This window comes from Lygodium microphyllum, chromosome 29 (genome assembly GCF_053477565.2).
Source record: "Lygodium microphyllum isolate KBCC chromosome 29, Lygodium_microphyllum_v1.1.10, whole genome shotgun sequence".
NCBI classification, from domain to species: Eukaryota; Viridiplantae; Streptophyta; class Polypodiopsida; order Schizaeales; family Lygodiaceae; genus Lygodium; species Lygodium microphyllum.
The window spans coordinates 104,505,449-104,527,391 of NC_141163.1; positions in this window are offsets into that span (position 1 = coordinate 104,505,449).

The window sequence follows — 21,943 nt, forward strand, 5'->3', positions numbered from 1 at the left end:
GATGAACTCAACCAGTTGTCCTGAGCTGGAATTGAGCTATGATAAGCTGGAGAAGTAGGAGAAAGGGCTAAACTGAGCTCACCATGGATTTGATACCATGTTAACAAACATGGATCTTGAACTCAGTTTAGCTATGGAGGCTTGAACTCGTAAGCAAGAGACATGAAGAAGACATATGATTAGATACAAACTTTTACTCAAGTGAATTAGGTTCCAAGATAGATTAGCTTGGACTCATAAACACAATCTTGAGTGGATAGAGTTACAGACTCTAAGTACAAAGTACAATAGCATTCATAAAAGAGTGAACCAAGTACATGCTTTTATAGCTTTCCAACTTCTCCACTGTCCTTGCTGTGCATATGGGATTCATGATAGCTCTTCTTGAAGCATACATCATTTGTCTATTTCTCAACATGTTGGAGAGGCTATCTCTTAGATGTCCAAGGCACAGAAGTGTATGGTCCTTTCTACTACAGAGGTGGAGTATATTGCAGCCACAGAGGCTTGCAAGGAGGCTATCTAGTTAGGTCGTTTGATTGTAGACCTTGGTATAATAGATGCTATGCTTACACTGCATTCGGATTCTATGAGTGCTATTCAGTTGGCCAAGAATTCGGTCTTCCATGTGAAGACAAAACATATTGAGGTGAGGTATCACTTCATTTGCGAGGTTGTTGAGGACAGGTCTGTTGACCTTGTCGAGATTCCGATTGAGCAGAATCCTGCAGACTTGCTCATGAAGAGCCTCACAACGGAGCGCTTTGCCTTCCTTAAGAGATTGATGGGCGTTGGATGAGATGACATCTTTTTCCTCAATCTATTGTACATGTGTACATGTTGTATTTTCTTTTCTTTTTTCTCTCTCTCATGGGGTAGATTCGCCTTTAAGTGGGAGGCTGTTGGGGGTAAAGGCACCTTTGCCTAGCCATCAGTGTATTACTACACTGACAGTACCCACCACTGCATATTGCAGGTGGCAGACGCCCATCACAATCACTTATTCTTTATTCTTTTAGTGACAGTTTGAATAAAGGAAGGCCCGGCTACACATTGTGGCTGTTGGAGTTCCCACTTTTGAGTCTCTCTCTCTCTTGGCTCTTGATCTCCATCCGCCATAGCTCTCATCGCCAAGCTTCTTCCTCCTGGGTTCCACTTCCCTTTCAAAATAAAGTAGCTCCTTTGGAAGCTGAGAATGTGGCTTTAACTCAAGAAAAGAATGCAGCTCTTCAGGATATGATAGAGTCAGCTTGTAAGTTGGGAACTTGTGAAGGTGAATTGCAACATTCCGAAGACACTGTTGAATCATAGAAGAAGCTTATTGAAGAGCTTAACCAGCAAATTGTTGTTCTCTCTATTCCTCCTCTAGCTCCCATAGTCTCTTCTATCTTATTTTCTATAGAGGAGCTTGATCAGTTGCACCAAAAGACTAAGTTGTGTGATGGGTTTTTTGCTAAGGTAGAATGCCTTCAGCAACAAATGAACTGTGTGCAGGATGACGTTACTCACTATGTTGAATTGGTGTCACCTCCCCCCTCTTTCTAGATTAAGTATAATCAACAGAGGTTTGCCTTATATATTTCCTTAAGCAATGTGGATTTGGAACCTCCAGAGGATGGGTGGTCAACTCTATGAACTGCAGAGTTTCACATGAAACCCAATTATTATCTTTTATGTATCTCAGAGGGGACATCTACAAATTCCTAATGAGGAGGATTTGAATGTTTATGTGGGGGATGTGATTTTGCAAGCAGTCATGTATGTTCATTCAGTGGAGCTATTATTAGCAAAAAACTTGAAGACTTATCATCAGGAGACATCTTGGTGTAGAGGGCATGCTTGGCATCTGCCTTTGGAGGATGATGCTTTAGAACCTTGTCGTTTACAAAGTGTCTTTTATAAGTCTGATAACTAGCCATTGCAAACTCAATTGTTGAGCTATATTGTTGACCATCCATTGTTTATTGATTCCTTTTCCCAGGCCCGTAATTTTTGTTGTTTTATTTATCAGTTGGATCCTATTGATATTCTTTCCTATTCTCTCATGTCTTATAGTTTTCCTTTATATGTTTCCCTTCTTTCTTCTAGCCTTGACACTATTCCTCTTTTATTCTTTACTTCTTCTAGATTCCCTCATGTTTCTATTTTTACTATCTATTCTTTTATTTTCTGATCCTACATCATCTCCTACCCCTTCTGAACTTCCTCCTATAGTTTCTCGTATTCCTTATATTTTCTCAACAGAATCCCTTCAAATGTTTTTAAAGAATTCTCTATCTTTTCCATCTTTCTTATCCCTTCACTTACTTTCCTTTTATGATTTGTCTTATCAACCTTTGCAATGTTCCCCTCGCATTCCATTACCATCTCCATCTAATTCTATTAACCTTTCTCCCTAAACAGTGCTAGATACACGTGGATATGACAGTGATATTCTTCGTTGAAGGCAATGGACATTGCATGATTCTTTGATAGGATCGATGTTTAATTGGTCTCTTATTGCAAGGTCCTAGGAGACGTCTGCTACATGTTCAACTTCTTATCTTTATTTTTCTTGGGTGCATGTTCAATCTGAGGATACTTTTGTACTCCTTGCTACTCACTTTTGTTGGTATCTTACTTTCATGCATTAGCAGTCTCATCTGAATACTCGAAAGAGTATCCCACAACTGATCATAAATCCAAATGTGGATGTGACTATTGCTCAAATGGATGTCTTATACTACTTTGCATAGGCTTTCCCTACCAAGTTCCTTATTTTGTTGGAAAGGATGTGTTGTTTATAGTTCCTAGAGAATGTACCTCAATATTTTGTAGAAGAGAGTAAAGCTCTCGAGCATCTCAAGCTTAGCATGCAGTTTAAAAAGAAATATAATTGTTCTACTTCGAAGCGAAGCATTTTTTTGTTGTATCCTCTTTTATTAATGTAATTTTTTTTTCTTTGCTCTCCATTTTTTGGGGGCATGTGCCATTCAGACTTCCTGGTATTGTGTTTGTGTGAGTTTTATGTATGTTCTATGTGGTGTGGGGTATTATCCTTTTATGTGGAGTTGAAGATGAAGATGGACCTGATTGAGAAGCTGATAGATAATGGTTCATGATTCTATATGATTGAAGGATGGATGCAACCTTTTATATCCTCTACGAATTTGTTATGATTTGTTATTGTTTATAAGATCTGTTAATGGATAAAGGTGTTTTCCTTTCATTGTATTCTTTATTAGATACAGGTTATAAGTTGGGGTCATGGTTAGGTGGTTTATTGAAGATACTAAAGAGATCGAGTTGAGCTCTTTAATGAGCTTGTATTCCCTTTTTCTTAGGTCGTGACGATGCTCCCTTATTAAGTGTGGGGATATGTTGAATGTTGAAATGACTTGATTTTCTAGCTAATTTTTGATGGATTTTGAGTGACGATTGATTATTTTGGAAGTGTTTGAGAGTGTTTTGGATGGGATTGATTATATTTTGAAAGCTCATGATGATTTCTAGTAGAGATATGAGGCTCTATGATGTTCTGATAGGTTCTGTTGAGGTTCTGATAGCTTTTGTTTAGGTTTTGTTTTGTTCAGATTTTCTTCTGTATGAAGCATGGATTAATGATTGATGGAAGTTGAGAATGTTTGAAAATTCGTTGAATGGTTTCTGATAGTTTGGAATGGTTTTAGTATGAGTTATGTGGTTTTGATGCTTCCTGTTGACCTTCTGTAAACCTTCTGTTGAGCTTCTATAGAGCCTTTGTTTTTGTTTTATTTTGTTCTGTATGCTTCTGTAAGTGTTGTGAGGAATGTATGCATGCCTTTGGAAAAGTTTTCTAGCCTTGGAAAGGGGTGAATGTAAGTTTAAAAGAGCTGAAGGAAGTGGAAGAAGTAGCTGTTGAAGACTCAAGAGAAGACTTGAGTGAAGTGACATTGATGAGTTGTGAAGAGTCACTGTAGTAGCTCTAGTGACCTTTCATATCAGACACACCTTTTGGAAGGGGCATCCATGACCAAAGAAGGATTATGAGTGATTGTTGAGTATTTTAGTGAGGAGATGATGAACTATTGATTGAGAGAGAAAGAGAGAGTTAGAGATAGCCAATTCTATGCAAAACAATGTATCTACATATGAGAGATTGTGAGAGAAAACTATGAATACAATGAAGATTAATACTATGTGATATTATTCCATTCAAAGTTGTGTTTCTCTTGTGTTCTCTTTTTTGGTTGATGAATTCTATGAATAATATGAAGAGAATGATAAATTTTGTCGAAGTTAAAGCGTGGGAGAATTGTTTCTATGAAGGTGCATGAAGATTTCTTATTCTTGGTGTTGTCTTCTTTGTTGTGATTATATAAAAGATGAAAAAGATGGTTGTTGATGTTACAACATAGATTCTTTTGTAGTAGAAACCCTATTTCCTTGGTGTTCCTTTTGGGGCTCCAAAGAGAGAAAGAGAGAGGGGGGAAGAGACAGAGGAGCCTAAATGTGTTGGTTGTGTGTGGATGTGTGGATGTGTGTGGAGGAGGGGGGGGGGAGAGAAAGACAACCACATGCTTGAACAATTGGAGTGGGGGGGGGGGGGAGAAAGACAACCACATGCCTAACCAATTGGAGTGAAGGAGGAATTTTTTTTCTACATTTTATTTTAAATTTTGGTAGGTTTGGGTATTGTGGTAGGTCTTAGAGGCCCTTTGGAGGTTCATGGCTTTCCTTAGCCACTGTGAAAATTGTAATTTAGATAGATATCTTTATTTAAATATAAATATTCCCACTTGGGTTTGTTTATTCTATCTTTCAAAAATAACTAGGCAATGCAAAGCATAAATTTACGAAAACAACATGCACTTTGTGCAGCAAGAGTGTTGTTCGCCAGATATACTCCACACACAAGCATCATATTTTGTTCTTATGATCCGCATGCTCAAAGGTGCTTTATACACCAAAAGTTGCACTTTGAAAAGACTGCATGTGTGCCTTCATATTTTAGGATAAATTTACTATTAAGATTTAATGTATATTTACTATCTAAATATTATGTATATTACTTCCATCAAGGTTTGGGGGTGCCAAGTGGAGTACACACACAAACAATACGCACACACACAGGGGAGAGAGAGAGAGAGAGAGAGAGAGAGAGAGAGAGAGAGAGAGAGAGAGAGAGAGAGAGAGAGAGAGAGAGAGAGAGAGAGAGAGAGAGAGAGAGAGAGAGAGAGAGAGAGAGAGAGAGAGAGAGAGAGAGAGAGAGAGAGAGAGAGAGAGATGTTAGAATATAAGCATGGGAATCCACCCTAAGCAAGGGTCTATAAGGGTAGATGTATGTGAATGGCATTAAGGGGCAGGGAAAACCCTAATTCTAGCTTAGAAGAGGCTATATAAATAGCTGATGGGTCATTATCAGTGTGAGAGAGTGTACCCAAGTTGTACTCTAAGCAACTTAGTAAGCAAGATTTTGTTCTTGTACTTTGGGCTCTCATTGAAATGTGAGAATGATCGAAGCTTGCTTGGAAAACCTATGGTGGGAGAGCAAGAGCAAGAATGGGAACTCCAATAGTCACAATGTGTAACCACGACTTCCTTCATTCAAACTGTCACTAAAAGAATAAAGAATAAAGTGACAGTAACGAGTGCCCACCACTTGCAGTGGCGGGTATTGTGAGTGTAGTAATAAAAAGGCGGCTAGGCAGAGGTGCCTTTACCCCCAACAACCTCCCACTTAAAGGTGAATCTTCCCCAGTGAGGAGTGAAAAGAAAAAGAAAAAGACAGTACAATGTACACATGTACAACATGACGAGGAAAAAATGTCATCTCATCCAACGCCCATCAATCTCTTGAGGAAGGCAAAGTGCTCAGTAGTGAGCCTCAGCTTTTCATGAGCAGATCTGAAGTATTTTTGTCAATGGAGATCTTGACAAGGTCAACAGACTCGTCCTCCATGACCCCACGTATGAAGTGATACCTCACCTCAATGTGTTTCATCTTTGCATGGAAGACCGAATTCTTGACTAGCTGAATAGCACTCATAGAATTTGAATGCAGCGTAGGTATAGCATCAATCCCAAGGTCATGAACCAAATAGCCTAACCATATGACCTCCTTGCAAGCTTCAGTGGGCTGCAATATACTCGGCCTCAGTGGTAGATAGAGCCGTACACTTTTGAACCCTAGACATCCAAGAGACAACACCTCTAGCATAGGTGAGTACATAGCCAAAAGTGGACTTCCTACTACTTGCATGTCCTACATAATCGGAGTCTATGTTCCCCACAACTCCTGTATCTTGGTTGCCATAGCAAATACACATATCTGTTGTGCTCTTCAGGTATCTCATGATACCCTTGACAACATCCCAATACTTCTTGCCAGGTGTAGCCATATAGTGTGCTACAACACCAACTGCAAAGGCAATATCTGGATGAGTGGCTATCATGGCATACATCAAACTGCCCATGGCTGATGCATAAGGGAACTTGTCCATCTCGGCCCTTGGCTCATCTATTTGTGGACAATTGACTAGTGAGACCTTCACATAAGAAGGTAATGGACAGCCAATAGGCTTTATGTCCTGCATGTGAAAACGCTCAATGACTTTATGAATGTACTCCCTCTGTGAGAGGTGGAGTAGTCCTTGATGCTTGTCGCACTTTATGTACATACCAATAATGTGAGAGGCCTGTCCCAAGTCCTTAATCTCAAAGCTCTTCTTCAGCTGAGATTTAAGAGCATCAAGCTCATCATGAGCTTTCCCTGCTATCAGCATATCATCCACATAAAGTACTAAAATAAGCAATGAGCCACCACAAATTTTCTTCGTGTAAAGACACGGATCCATAGCACTCCTATTGTAGCCCTGTGACTGCATAAAGGCATCAAACTTATGATACCACTCCCTAGGTGCTTGCTTCAAGCCATAAAGACTTTTTTTCAACTTGCACACTAGGTGCTCCCTACTAGGTTCTGCAAAGCCCTTAGACTGCTCCATGTATATCTCATCATGCAAATCCCCATGCAAGAATGTAGTCTTGACATCCATGTGATACATGTCCAAGTCAAGCTGCGCGACTAAGGCCAAAACCAAATGTAGGGTGGTCATCTTGACCACAGGAGAAAAGACTTCATCGATGTCAACTCCATGCTCCTGTTTAAAACCCTTAGCAACAAGTCTTGCCTTATAAGATGGCTTGGGGTTTCCAGGGGTACTTTTCAGCTTGTATACCCATTTGCACGGCAAAGTCTTCTTGCCCTTAGGCAGTGCAAGCAAATCCCAAGTCATATTCTTGTGCAAGGAGTCCATCTCAGATTGCATACCCCTCTCCCAAGAGTGATTGTCACCCCTACTCATAGCCTCATTATAGGTGAGAGGCTCTCGTGCATCTGTAACTAAGACATAATGCATCAAGGGCTCAAATCTATCAGGCAAACTTCTATCTCTAGTAGACCATCTCACTGCAGGCTCTGCTGCCTGTCCAACACCCTTGCCAGGTGTACCAACTATTGCTACAGGCTATCCCACTGGCTGTGTAGGAGCACGTGGCTCCTCCTGGAATATAACCATGTGTATCTTTACCACCTTCTTAGGCTGCTTATGCATCTTGTCTTCATGGAAGACTGCATCATGGTTGTGGATCACTTTCCATGCATGTGGATCCCATAGATGGTAACCCATCTCTCCTGCATCTCCATAGCCAATGAAAATGTATTTAATACTCTTAGGATCTAGCTTACTATGCTTATCCTTGGGCACATGGTAGAATGCCTCACATCCAAAGATACGTAGATGCGCATAAGACTGAGGTTTCCCAGTCCATACCTCCTTTGCAACTTGGAAATCCAAACCACTAGAAGGTGATCTATTTATGATATGCACAATTGTATTGATTGCCTCAACCCAAAAGCTTTGTGGTAGGCTTGCTTGGCTAAGAATATTGCGTACACCCTTTTGGACAGTTCTATTCATCTGCTTAACCAAACCATTTTGGGGTGGGGTATAGGGGGCGGTCGACTGTCGCTTATTACCCCTCTCGTCACATAGCTGCTCAAAGGCATGGGACACATATTCTCCCCCATTGTCAGTCCTAAGGCATTTCAGCCTATGCCCAATCTGGTTCTCAACCAATGCAAGCCATCTCTGAAACATAACCAAGACATCTGATTTAAGCTTAATGGGATAAACCCAGATTTTACGTGAAAAATCATCAATGAACGTCACAAAATACTTTGCACCACCCATAGACCCATTGGGCATGGACCCAAAGACATCCGAATGTACCAATGCCAAGGGCTCACTCATGTGTGTCCTACCAAACTTCTTACGTGTATTTCTAGTCTTTCTGCCATAAAGACAATGCTCACATGAATCAAAACATGTATAGTCAAGGGGCCATATATCAACTACAAGAGGATAGAGGCTACCAGCCTTGGCACCTCTAGCAAGCACAAGTCTGCCACGCGTGATCTTCTAGATAGAATCTCAAAAAGATACATGAAACCCATCATCATCAAGCTATCTTGCAGACATAAGAGTGCGTGTAACGCAAGTACATGACGTACATCCTATAAATAGAAAAGTATTGCCAGTAGAGAACTGCAGCAGTTGTACATCCCCAATGCCAACAATAGCAAGCGACATGTCATCACCTAAGCGAATTGTTGAGCCAAAGATAGTGCGGTAGGAGTGGAACCAATCACGACAAGGTGTAACATGAAATGAAGCACCAGAATACAAAAGCCAGCACTTTACATACATAGAGTGAACCTCGGTCAATGGTCTAGCATCTTAAGAACTAGCTACAAGTATGTACTCCCCATCGGATTCATCAGTTTGCATGACATTTATCTCCTTTATTTTTTCATTGGATTTCGCAGGTACCATGCTGCAATCAGAGGACTTTTCCTATACTTTGTATTTCCCTTATCTTTGCGCTTCTCATTGCGCAACCCATGACATTGTGAGCGTATATGACCCTTCTTCCCGCAATGTTGGCATGTCACATTAGCATTTCTCCCATGAGACTTGCTATGTGACTTACCATGCAACTTAGACCTAGACTTTTGCGAGTCTCTACCATGTCCATACCCATGGTCATTCTTACCATCTCTTTCTCTAATAGTCAAAGCATGTGACACACGAGAGGCATCCAAGTTCTTACAGTTGATCTCTTCTTGCAAAAGAGCACTCTCTACATCAGGCAAGTTCAAAATAATAGCAGGAGCATATAAGGCAGTGTGGAATACATCCCATGACTCACTCAAAGTCCCAAGCAAAAACAATGGAGTAATCTCATCATTGAAGGTAATGCCCTACAAAGTCAAGTTCTTGAGAATAGCATGGAGATGGCTCAAATGAGCAGATATTGTCATATTCTCCTTCATGCGCAGGTCCATAAGCTGCTTCAGTCCATACATCTGACTTGTTGGACTTTTCTTGTCATAGAGATTCTTGATTCTATCTCAAAGCTACCAAGCACTCTGTGCTTCCTCAACCACATTGTAATGCATATCTTCAGTGAGAGATAAGATGAGGGTGGACTTGCATAAGTCATCAAGCTCATCCCATTAGTCATCAATCATAGTTTCAGGCTGCTCGCCATGCATCCTTAGTGACTTGATCTGAGATTTCTGCACCAATACCTGCCAAACTTGGCTCTTCCAATAGGCATAATTCATACCATCAAGCTTAGTGATGTTGAAGATAGCATTGTCAGTGGAAGAAGATGCCATACTACTGCAGTCCAAAATGGTGCATACTGCCCAAAACTACTTGTTGTTTTCTACTATAAACAACCAAAATACCACCAAAACCAAGGCAAAAGACCATGAATTGATAGCTAATGATGCTGCCCACCAAGTACCATCAAAAATACATAAAATTAGGATGATTCAGCATGAAAATTCCACATCAGTCCATGCATAACTACTTGCCGTAATAAATTACAGCCAGGTATAATGAGAGCAAACTGTAGGCAAATGTAGGCAAAATAAATGCACCAAGGCAACCACTAAGTGTCAAAGCATAACCAGTATCAAGCGGGCATAAATCAACATGTGACAATCAAATAGACATCGAGCAAACACCCAAGCATGTCAAACGAATCCGTTAGTAAGCCGACACACCCGTGTATAATAGGGCAAAGTGTACACAACACTGGCAAGACCTAACACAAGGAGGTGTATGCTCAGGGAGTGCAAAGCCCAAATCAGCCCAAGTACATGTATGCGGACCATGGCATATCAACCATGCAACATCCAAGTGAAGAAGATCCCACTCTCAGATGACTCAAAGCTCAATAATATAAACCACCTGCTCAATATCTGTCAAGCATCCAAAGATGCTCCCACTGGCACAAAAGCCGTATGGATCAAGCTAAGAAGCTCAAGAAAGGCATATGATAGCACCAATGACGAAAGATCCAAGACCAAGCATCAATAAGACATCATGAGCATATAGGCTATGTAGCCTCCAATTATATCATCCTTAGACATCAAATGTATCCCAAATACAACTCTGGCAAGCCAAGAAATATCCCAAGTAAGTTTCGGGAATCCAAACGTATGCCAAGACAAGGCTCTAGTAGCAATCGGCTCTAAACAATGTAACTAGCATGTAGTAGTGGCATAGACCAAGCATGTCAAGACTGATCAAATGCATTCCAAAGCTGAGCTCAAGCTCAAATGAATATCCAGAACCAAAGACAAGCTCGATGTCGTACATTGAAGGTTAATACTTCATTGCATATCCCAAAGACATAGCCCGAAACCAATAGGCACAACCAAAGACATGTAAGATAGCTTCAGCCCACTCTAGTACAACAAATATTTACTGTTTAAAAAATGAGTATTTTCAACAAGAAAATTAGTCCAAAATGATGGCATAACATGTGCCTTGCATCCCCCAAATAATCGGGCATCAATAAGTACCAAATCGGTGAAGTAGAGTGCCCAAATAAGCATGGCATTAGATGCCAATGTTACTTTTGCATAAGATGACTGTGGGACTACTACAAACAGTCCTAGGAATGTAGAGATCAGACCCAAATCCGATGCCAATGATCAAGGAGGCTTCAACACATGTTAGAGACCATAGCCAAGTGCATTCCGAAGCCCAAACAAGCATGACATTAGCCATCACTAAGGAGTAGGTGTGGTGATGTGCTATGCTGTCCATGAATCAGCCAAAAATGGCACAAATTTGTTGATGTGTTCTTCTGTTGTTGTACATCCATGTGGCCTCAATGGCAATGATTAGAGGCTCCAAGGGGTGCCCAAGGAGACACACAACAAGCCTCAAGTGCCCAAATGCAAGGGGGAGCAAGATACAAGCTCCAAGGGTTTGAGCTATGGCTGCCCTGATTGACTGCAACTTGAGAATTGAATAAAAGCATTGAAAGAACACTTCAATACCTCTGTAGCAATGCCTTGAGGGCACCTCAATAGGCCGGGAAGGTGCTAGGGAAGCCACGGAGTGATGGGAGCTCAAGAAGGTCGGCAATGGCTACCGGGAAGGAGACCCATTGTTGTAGGTATTTGAATAGAAGCTGAGAATGCCACGAACCAAGCTTAGGAAGTCGGGAAGCCAAGCTCTGATACCATTGAATGGTGAGAAGGATCAAAGCTTTCTTGGAAGAGCTATGGCGAGAGAGCAATATCAAGAAAGAGAGAGACACAAAATGGGAACTCCAATAGTCACAATGTGTGATTGGGCCTTCCTTTATTCAAAGTGTCACTAAAAGAATAAAGAATAAAGTGACGGTGACAGGTGCTCACCACCTGCAGTGTGCAGTGGAGGATATTGTCAGTGTAGTAATACACGGGTGGCTAGGCAAAGGCGCCTTTACCCCCAACACTCATCTCCCTCTTGTGCACATTCTTCTTGCTGCAAACTCTGATTTCACACATGGGATCAAAGCCTCCTCTGATCCTTTGAGCTTCCTCTATCCTCAACTTCACTAAGTGCACATGATTTTCCATCATCTTTATCTTTTCCTTCTTACCTCCATAGCCAAACCTTGACCCCTTGACCTTGGAGGAATTTGGGAAGCCAAAGGAGATCATTTCATCTCCTAACTTCTATTGAAGACTTCTTCCCCAACATAAGGTGAGAGGCCACATGACCTGGCACATCAAAGACCAACATTGGGCATCGTGGAAGGCGGCATTGTGAAAATCATAAATCAGGCATATATTTTGTAGCCTCCTGTTCAGCTCCTTGGCGTGGCCTGTAGAAGGTGCAATAATGGCCGATGTCTTGGGGCAATGATAGCCCCCAAAGTGGGCTTCCTAACCCTAAGAGAGTTAGACAAAATTCCATCTCTGTTAGCCACACAGAGGCAAACCGTAACTACATGTTCCTGGTAGCCATAGCCAAACCTCAAGCTTTCTTCACATTTCAAAATTTTCACACTACTGCTATCACTAACAGTGATTCTAATCATTGATTGATCTTCTTTAAAGTTAGTTGAAGGTTTGAAAGCTCTATTTTAAAGTCTCTTACCCTCGGTGGACATCCTTAGTTCATAAAACAACCCACATCTCACATCTCAAGTGGCATAAACTTTGTGATGAGTGCATGTAAGCACTAATGTTGGATTTTACAATCATGTTGGATATTGACTCAATCTGGTTTTTTATCACGGGACCTCCTAAATCCTATCTTGAGATATTGCATATGTATGATTTCCAACCATTTTCAACTCTACAACTTTAAAAGTTGGCTATGAGTTCTGTTATTTGGTTGTACTTGGCCACTTATAAAGGACTAGACAATGCCATTAATTAAGGCAATAGGTAAGACCTTCCTATAATGGTCATGGCCTATGCAAATGTAAGGCCTCAAATTCGCAAGTTCAATGGAAAAGATTTCCATCCTTGGCAAGTCTTGGTAAAATACAAAATGATGGAAAGAGGCTATTGGCCCTTCATAAAAGGGACCAAAGTTATTGACCCATCCAATCCCCTTGATGTAGAAGATGATGAAAGAGCTTAGGCCATCATCATGCTTCATTTAGATGAATCTTTAATTCATCATATTGACCAACTCTCCACTGCCAAGGAGAAGTGGGATAAACTTGAAAGGCTCTACGGTGCTACAGGAAAGAACTCCAAGATCTTTCTAAAGATTGAGTTTTTCAGCTTGGAATACAAACAAGGAGAAGATCTAAGAAAGTTTATTTCACATATGAAGGGGATTATGGCATAGCTTGCCTTTGTTCAAGCACCCATTCATAATAAGCATGCCATTTCCATCCTTCTAATGTTTGTGAAGAAGGTTTTTCCAACCCTTGTGACTACCCTAGCTAATATTCCAAACCCAACCTTGGCAAGTACCATCTAGTCATGCCTGGATGAAGAGAAGAGAAACCATACTAAAGGAACTTTAGCATTTACTTCTCGTGAGCAAGTGTTAGTTCATACTGCTTCTACTAAGTGCTCCTTCTGTCACAAAAAAGGGCATATTGTAAGCAATTACTGGAAGAAATACCCTAACAAAATGAAGTGCAATAAATGCAAAAAGACCGAGCATATCACCAGTAGTGTCCTAGTGTTCCAGAAGTAACTAAGGAATTGGAGGCCAACTATGCCTTCGACTCTTTTGAGTCTTGTAACATCCTCTACCTATGAATATCCTTGTAGCTTGATTTATAAATGCATCCCATTTGATTGAGGACCGGGGGGGGGGGGGGGGGGGACTTTAACATTTCTTGTGATGCAATGCCACTCTGGCATTGAGGGGGTGTTAGAATAAAGGCATGGGAATCCACCCTAAGCAAGGGTCTATAAGGGTAGATGTATGTGAATGGCCTTAAGGGGTAGGGGAAACCCTAACCCTAGCTTGGTAGAGGCTATAAAACAGCCTATGGGTCACTATCAGTGTGAGAGAGTGTACCCAAGTTGTACTCTAAGCAACTTAGTAAGCAAGATTTTGTTCTTGTACTTTGGGCTCTGATCTCCCTCTTGTGCACATTCTTCTTGTTGCAAACTCTAATTTCACGAGAGAGAGAGAGAGAGAGAGAGAGAGAGAGAGAGAGAGAGTCTTCTTGTTGCAAACTCTAATTTCACGAGAGAGAGAGAGAGAGAGAGAGAGAGAGAGAGAGAGAGAGAGAGAGAGAGAGAGAGAGAGATGGTTCCCTCCTACTACGTATGGAGTGCAACCAAGAAATTGGATGCCTCATCATGATCTTGTAGTTACTCGAGTGTGAAAGTGCAACCTCAATGGCTGTATTTTCATGCTTTTGTATGTACTTCTTCCTTCTGCTTCCATGTGCCATGCAAGATGCAACTAATGCATGGAATTACTTTTGGGATTGGTTGGTTTTCCCTAGAACTAATTCAAGCTACAACAAAATATATGGATATGGGAAATTAATTAATGTGACAAGCTGTTATATGAGCACTCCAAAATGCCATATGCATTGTGCTACCATCTTCCTTGCTTGGTGCTTCTATACTAGCCAACACAAGGTCTATTAATCAATTGAACTAGAGAAAGCTTTAAGTTGCACCTTGCTCCAATTGGCACACAATGACTCTACCTATATATAACCAACACCTTCAGCATTAGAATGTTGATAGTTAGAAAATATTGTCACCCCATTGTGGAAATCCTTGCCATGAATCTTAGGCCTAGCTTCATCTCCATTCCAAGCATCTCAGGAAAATATTGCTAATTTTCATATACATTCACTCTTTTCCCATTGTTTGTGGTGCAATTGATGGTAACCCCATCAAAGCTTGCTGGAGAGCCCAACATTGAGGAGATAGCTATCCAATACTAGTGTAGCCACCATCACATTCACTCTATTCTTCTTCAAGCCATACATGATGCACATAGATGCATTTGGGATGCTCGTCTAGTGGCACCTAATGGTGTGAATGATGCAAGCCACTCGAAAGATGAGTGGCTTCTCCCATCTAGAGGTGCCTTAGAGATTTCTAGTTGTTGTAGGAACCAATCCTTCATATATGAGGGTGTTTGAATCACCCCACACTTGCTTGCAATTTTTGACAATGGAGCTTGCAAGACCTTATCACCCCCTTTAAGGAGTCCCACCCTCCACCAAGAAGTGTGTGATTGGAAGTTGTTTAATATACACCTTCCAATAGGCTGTGTACACATTTAGAATACATTAGGAATGCCAAAGAACCATTGGCATATTCTTAAGGACATAGGTATCGATTTGTGATGAGTAGCCATGTATATTGTAGCATGTTGTGTTCACAATTTTCTTCTAGAGAATGAAAATGATGACTTTCAAGAGGATGAATTTGACACTCACCTTAACAATATTAAAATTATTCAAAATATGTGACAAGATCCAAACATGTCGAGGGTCAAGCTCTACATTAGGTAGATTGGAGTGCTCATGTTAATCTCTAATGGAGCATGACTCACTCTTCTCGTAAAAATGTAATTTTGTAGTTTATAGATGTACATGTTGTTGATTTTGAATATGTAAGATTTCAGGTAATTGCTAGGTTGCAGACATAGAGAGAATCTGCATACAGATTATATATTGTAGTTATTGTTGTGCATCCAATAAAAAGGCTACACCTTGAAATGTTCCCTTGAGTATGCATGATGGTAAAACAAAATACTTGGCTAATGTGTTGCATGTACCAAACTTAACTAAGAACCTAGTCTTTGTTACTTAAATGATTCAATAAGGATTGCAAGATTGATTCACACAAGATGGTGGTTGTTATGTAGAGTACTTTGGAAATGATTGCAAGTTGATTACAAAAGGTAAGCCTACTAGTAGATTATTTCCTCTTGATGTAGGCCTATCTAAAATGGATGTTGCTTTGTTTGCATAAGGTTTAGGTATTGTGGTGATTGACATTAAAATTTTGCATAAGTAGATTGGTTATCTAAATCTGCAGCACTTGAAAAATATGCCATCAAAATAGATTGTGGATTGGCTTAACAAAGTTCAGAGTTAATGGGTTGCATGAAGTATGTGCAACATGTCAATTTCAAAAGTGGACAAGGCCTACATTTCCACATGAAAAGCATGCATACAAGAAGCCACTTGAGTTGATACATTTTGAGGTGTGGGGCTGTAGAAAGATTGTGATATAAGTGGTTGCAAGTATTATGTCTCGTTCATTGATAATCATACTCAAAAGGTAAGGGTTTAATTTATGCATGAGAAAAGTGAAAGGTTCACTCACTTTTACAAATTTAAAATAAGATATTATATGTCTATGTGGATTGCATAGGTGTAAGATTGTTCTTATGCATATATGAGCCTATTTTTGAGCCATAGGTACATTGTTTGATGCTTAATCTCATGAATGGTGAAGTTTAATGCATATAGACTCAATTAAATTGGGTTTATAGTGAGCTATAGCCTTAAATTATGGTCTTTATGTTGATGTATATGTTGTATACGGATTGTGCATAAGATCACACGCAACAAATTTACTCTATAGTCGGATTCCTCTATTTATTGTATTGGATTCCTATTGTTTCACACCTTTTGCTTCTATAGATTGTATTTTCTCTCTGCTATGAACTCTTCTTACTTGATTCCTAATAGCTTTCATCCATACACAATAAATACTCTGACACCATCTTCCTCCTTTTTGCTTCCTTTTCAACCATACTCTTAAGAAACTTGCACATAGGCTACAACTTTCATATCCCAATTGATGATAAACCATACACATGCCACTCTCACCTTAAGAGTAGAGTGAGGCAAACTTGCACAAAGGCTACAACTTTTGTATCTAAATTAATGAATGGGATCTCTTAAAGAAAAATCAGCAAACCATACACTTGCCACTCTCTCCTTAAGAGTAGAGTGAGATAAAAAGGAGCATTTAAATTTGAAAGGAGGAGGTCCTTTCTTTAGTTTATCACTAGAAAGACATTCGAAATTTATAAAAATTGGAAAGAATCATAAGAAAAAGACTTAAACAAAAGGCTTCGTCTTCCATCCCAAGATCAACCCACCATTGGAAGCAAAAAAATGATCCAAATGAACAGCTCTCTGTAAATTTGAGGCATGTTTATTCCACTAGGTAAGCTTTTAAAGTTGATCCTTTCTATTTATATCCACAAGATCTACTAGGTCATATGTTCTTTGAAACACATTCTATGCTTCCAATTCAATTGCATGTGGTTTCATAGTCTAGTCACCTACAAAAATCATATCCTATATATCAATAGCCTCAACAAGCCTTAACCATAAATCCTATATTAGCCACTCTACACCTAGATTCTGCTACCACACATACATGTGCATACATGTTCATATGTGTATACACATGTGTATCTTTGTTTAATACATGTGTAACTATTTGTGTGGTCTTCTAAATGTGTGTCCTCTCTCTCTCTCTCTCTCTCATTATTTTTATTTTCTCTCCTTTCTTTTTCTTCCTCCTATCTGAAAAACTATGATTGAGTAGCATCTAAATCTTCTAGTAGATCTTTTGGCCTTTTCAAAGTCTAAGTTGCCTCAATCATCTTTTTCTTCCCTCATGGTTTTGCTAGAGTTGATTGAAACATCTATCGAACTTCTTCACGACATGTAAGGGTATGAGTCCAATGGTTCTAAAATCAATGGGATAATAGAAGCACGAGTTCTCGCCTCAATAACATGAATATTATGTCAAAGTGCAGTGAATGTGGAAGCACATGGACAAGACTGAAAGAAAATGAACATGAGAGAAAGGGAGAGAGAAAGGATACAAAAGAATGCATAAATCTGCAATCAATGAATGTTGAAATGAAGAGGGTAGATATACAAGGGCTATAGATGTATCTCCTTGAGTCGTGTCTCTCCCATCAACACCTAAAAAGCAAGTGAGGAGGGTAGGCTACCACACCTAGACCTTAATAGGAGGAAATAACGAAATAAAATAATGTAAGAAACCAACAAAACTAGTAGACTTGATAAAAAATATGTCAACTACACCACAAATGACTAAATAAATCAGTGATGATTGATCCTCTAGCCACTACCACATGGCATCATCACTTGCCTAACAAACTTCCCATACATTATGTCTGCTAAAAATGCCCATTGATTGATAGGAATAATGAACAATGCCCTCGGAGAGTACCTTTAAGAGAGCTAATTGCACCAATGGTAACCTAAGAAATGCTAATCTAGGGGATGATCAATCTCTAACACCCCCCCTCAGTTCGTAGACACAATGTGCTTTGACCTAGCATGAAACATTGATTTCCATGCTAAGCAATGTAACTCTCATTGTTGCAACAATGAAGTTTCATAGGACTTGTCTAAGGATAGCCAAGATCTCCTAGTAATCTTCAAAGCCATAACATCTCACATGTGGTAGAAGACGTTGCTCTATACTCCACCTTGGTGGAAGAAAGGGCAATAGTGGGTTGCTTCTTGCTACTCCACGAGATAACACTTGCACCCAAAGCAAAAAAATATATAGCTCCCATCCAGCCTACAAAAACCAAAGGTGAATCTCCAATACCTATTGGATATTGAATACCAAGATCAAGAGTCCCCCTCAAGAATCGAAAAGTCCTCATAATAGCCTTCTAATGTACCATCATGTGTTCACTCATGAAATCGGTCAACAAACCTAACTATACATAGATTATTATGCAAATATTATGTAAGTGTGCATGCATACTTAGGCACTACTTAGAAGATTTCTCCCACTTGTTTTTCATATTCACATAGTCTCTATGAAGTAAGGGATCTCAATAGTCAATGGTTGGAAGAATTGTTGATATTGAGGAAAGGTCACATGGAAGAAATCATGGGGAGATGACATTACCAATGCTGGAAAAGGTGTTGTATCTTTGTTGAGTAATTTGAAGGACAAGGTCTATAGTGGTCACAACTACTTTGTGACAGTTGAGAGCTTGTTTTCTTCAAATGTTCCTTTCTACATTGCTTCCATTGTTGATTGTGACGGCACAAAAACAAATGAGAAGTAGAAAGAGAGACAAGTGCAAGTGACTCAAGGTGACATGTCTAACCACAAACAAGTTAGGCTCCCTAGGTATGTCTTGCCCTTGATGTGCCTTGAGCAAGCATGGGGGGAACTGGAAAGAGGACTAGGGTACTAAAGGCGGAGTTAGCCGACCATGGCCATCAAATGTACCTAACTTGAGAACCCCCTATGTGTGGTACTATAATGCAAAGTGAATACTTATTTCTTTTACTTTTCACTTTTTCACTTTTTCACTTTTTCATTTTTTCATTTTTTATTTTTTCTAGATAAATATAAAAGTGCCATACAATGAGGCTTTTAGTCTTACAAAAGAGATTTAGAAAATTAAAGGGTTTGAAAGGTTTATCACCGTAGAGGTCCACTAGCTTTTGTATTCATTAGACATTGGACAAGGGTTGTTATTTAAGCCTTGGTACCAAATAATTTGTCGGTTATTTAGAAGGCCATTGAACTTTCCATCAGCTAGTAGAGGACTTGATGTAGCAATCGAAGTGGATTTTTTTTGGTAAAGTTAGCTCTTCAATATTGACTTTCTTCTTGCCTATCCTTGAGGTAATTTAAGGATCTTGTGTATCCTTTGTCTTCATCCTTCTTGTGTTCATGAGCTCTTTAGAAGTATTCAACTTGTAGCTTCCTTAATGTCGACTTTGGACTCAACCATTTCACTTGTGATTCTTGTCCTGCATTAAAATTTGACAAACATGTAGTCTAGTTCAAGAGAATTGAAAATTTCAAAATTTCAAAATTTTATTTCAACTTTTACCACTTATCATTACCAAACTTATTAATGGCTCACTTGTCAGCTACTCCCTTCCCATATGAAAAAATGTTGATATGCTTTTGAGATTACAAGGTATTGCAATTAATGTATGAATGGATATTTTAAAGGTAAAAAAATGACCAAGTTTACATGTATAGTAAATGTAAAGAGTTGATTGTTTATAGTTAAGTTAATGGGCTATGTTACAATGTTGGCACTGCCTAAGGACAAGCCATTTGTAGAACTCACGATTGAATTGGAATGTCATGTAGTTATTAAGGAATTGAGGGACTTCCTTAAAGAATAGTATATATGTAATGATATCAAGTATCACATTCTCTTGGCCCAATTAGCTAGCAATATACAGTTCCTCCTCTATAAAGAGTAGATTCAATAAAGGGTGATCTTGGACTAGTTCAAGTAGTTCAACATTTTGTACAGTTGTCCTGGGTGTTCATAAGGAACATACATTTGAGCATTCTTAGAGCCCCATATAACCGGTCTTTCCTTAGTAAGAGTCATTAGTCAAGCCTTAAGTTTTGTGACTAAAGCTAGTATGCTATACCATTTATGAACGAACACATTCTACCATTCTGCTCTATTAATTCTAACGATTCCTTCACCATCCTTAGTGTGGAATGAGGGAATCAAAAGAAGCCCCTCAACTTCAGCTTTTGGCATATGTTGCACAAGTACATCAACTACTTTTGGATATCACACATAAACATGTTCTCACTCTCTCCACATCAATGGCCAAGTGAGGAACAATTTAAATGCTATAGCCAAACTTTTGAGGTTAGTAGCATGAACGGCCACATATGCAAGCAACTTTATTCTATTGTGGACTTTTTTGTCACACTCAATTACCATATAGTTCATTTTTTGTATTGTTTTCCTTACCCTCTCCATAATATATATTTTCATCATTTTGGGCTTTAAATTAAAGGGAGGTTCTAGTCAAAAAGAGCATTGCTTGTGAGTTACTAAAATAATTGTGCTCATAATTTTAGAGATTGCATCCTTCTCTATTGAAGTATTGGGAACTAGTTTCTTTGCTAAGATGAAAATTTTGATTTCAATAAAGCACTATGACTATTGGGGTTCACTTCAAATTTGAAAATAGGAACTAGATGGCATGTGGATCTTCTCAATGGTTTTGGGTCCTATGATTATTTTCCTATAGGATTCACTTTTGTAGCTTGAGCAGTGGCTTTGACATGTCTACTATCCCCTTGTTGGGGATTTCTTGATCAGATTGAGTGGCATTGTTGGGATTTGAGGGCTTCATCTCTTCATCTTGAGAATATGACTTCGTAAAGGTTTTAGGTGTAACCATGTGAGCATTCTCAAAGAGAGAATGTTTGTATTTGAAAGCAACCTTTATCAATCCTTTTGGATTCCTCTCTTTTGGTTGAGCAATTGCACTAGCTACTAAACTTCTTGTTTCTTCTTGAGAGAAAAAGGGTGTTCACTATAGGAGACTTCAAACACTCTGGACTATTAGTAACTACTTATGTTTTTGTTCGGTGGAATTATGTGAATTATTTGTCTTCTTCTTGGGGCTTTCCTCTTAAGTTCGGGTAGCATCACTAGGAGGAGGCTTCTTCATGGGCTCTAATTTCATTGATGGCCTTTTAGAAACCATAAGCTTCTCTTATGGACTATTAATAACTTCAAGATGTTACACACTTGTCAAGGTAGACTCAAGCATCTTTTGCGGATCGACAAGATTTGGCTTTTTGGTCTCTAACCTTACTAGCTCAATCTGCTTTATGGTTTTAATCTTTGACTTTGATCTATGCTTTGATCTTTTTTTCTATTTCTTTGCTTTAAGTAAGCTTGGTCAATGGAGATGCTAGCATGGGTAGTTTCGGTAATCAAATCCAGTGATTTTCCACATAATACCCTTGAGAATACAATAGTACTTTAGAGACCCATCACAATGATGTGTCGACTCTTTGTTAATATTGACAACAATATTCCCAAGGTCTTCATTTCCTACTATGTGGCAATCACTTCTTGAATGTTTTAGACATTTCATATGATGGCTCTTAGTTGTTGGGTGTAATGTCCCCATTACTTAGTTTATTTTAATGTGCGTATACATTCCAAAGAAAATTGATTTATGTTGCACATTTAAAAAAATAGATCTAATTATGAAATTGACTCTCATTATGAAGATAATAATTATTATTAATGAGGTATTATATGTCAGTTCATGGGAGAAAGACTTGGGAGACCCTCCCAAGACTAGCTTATTA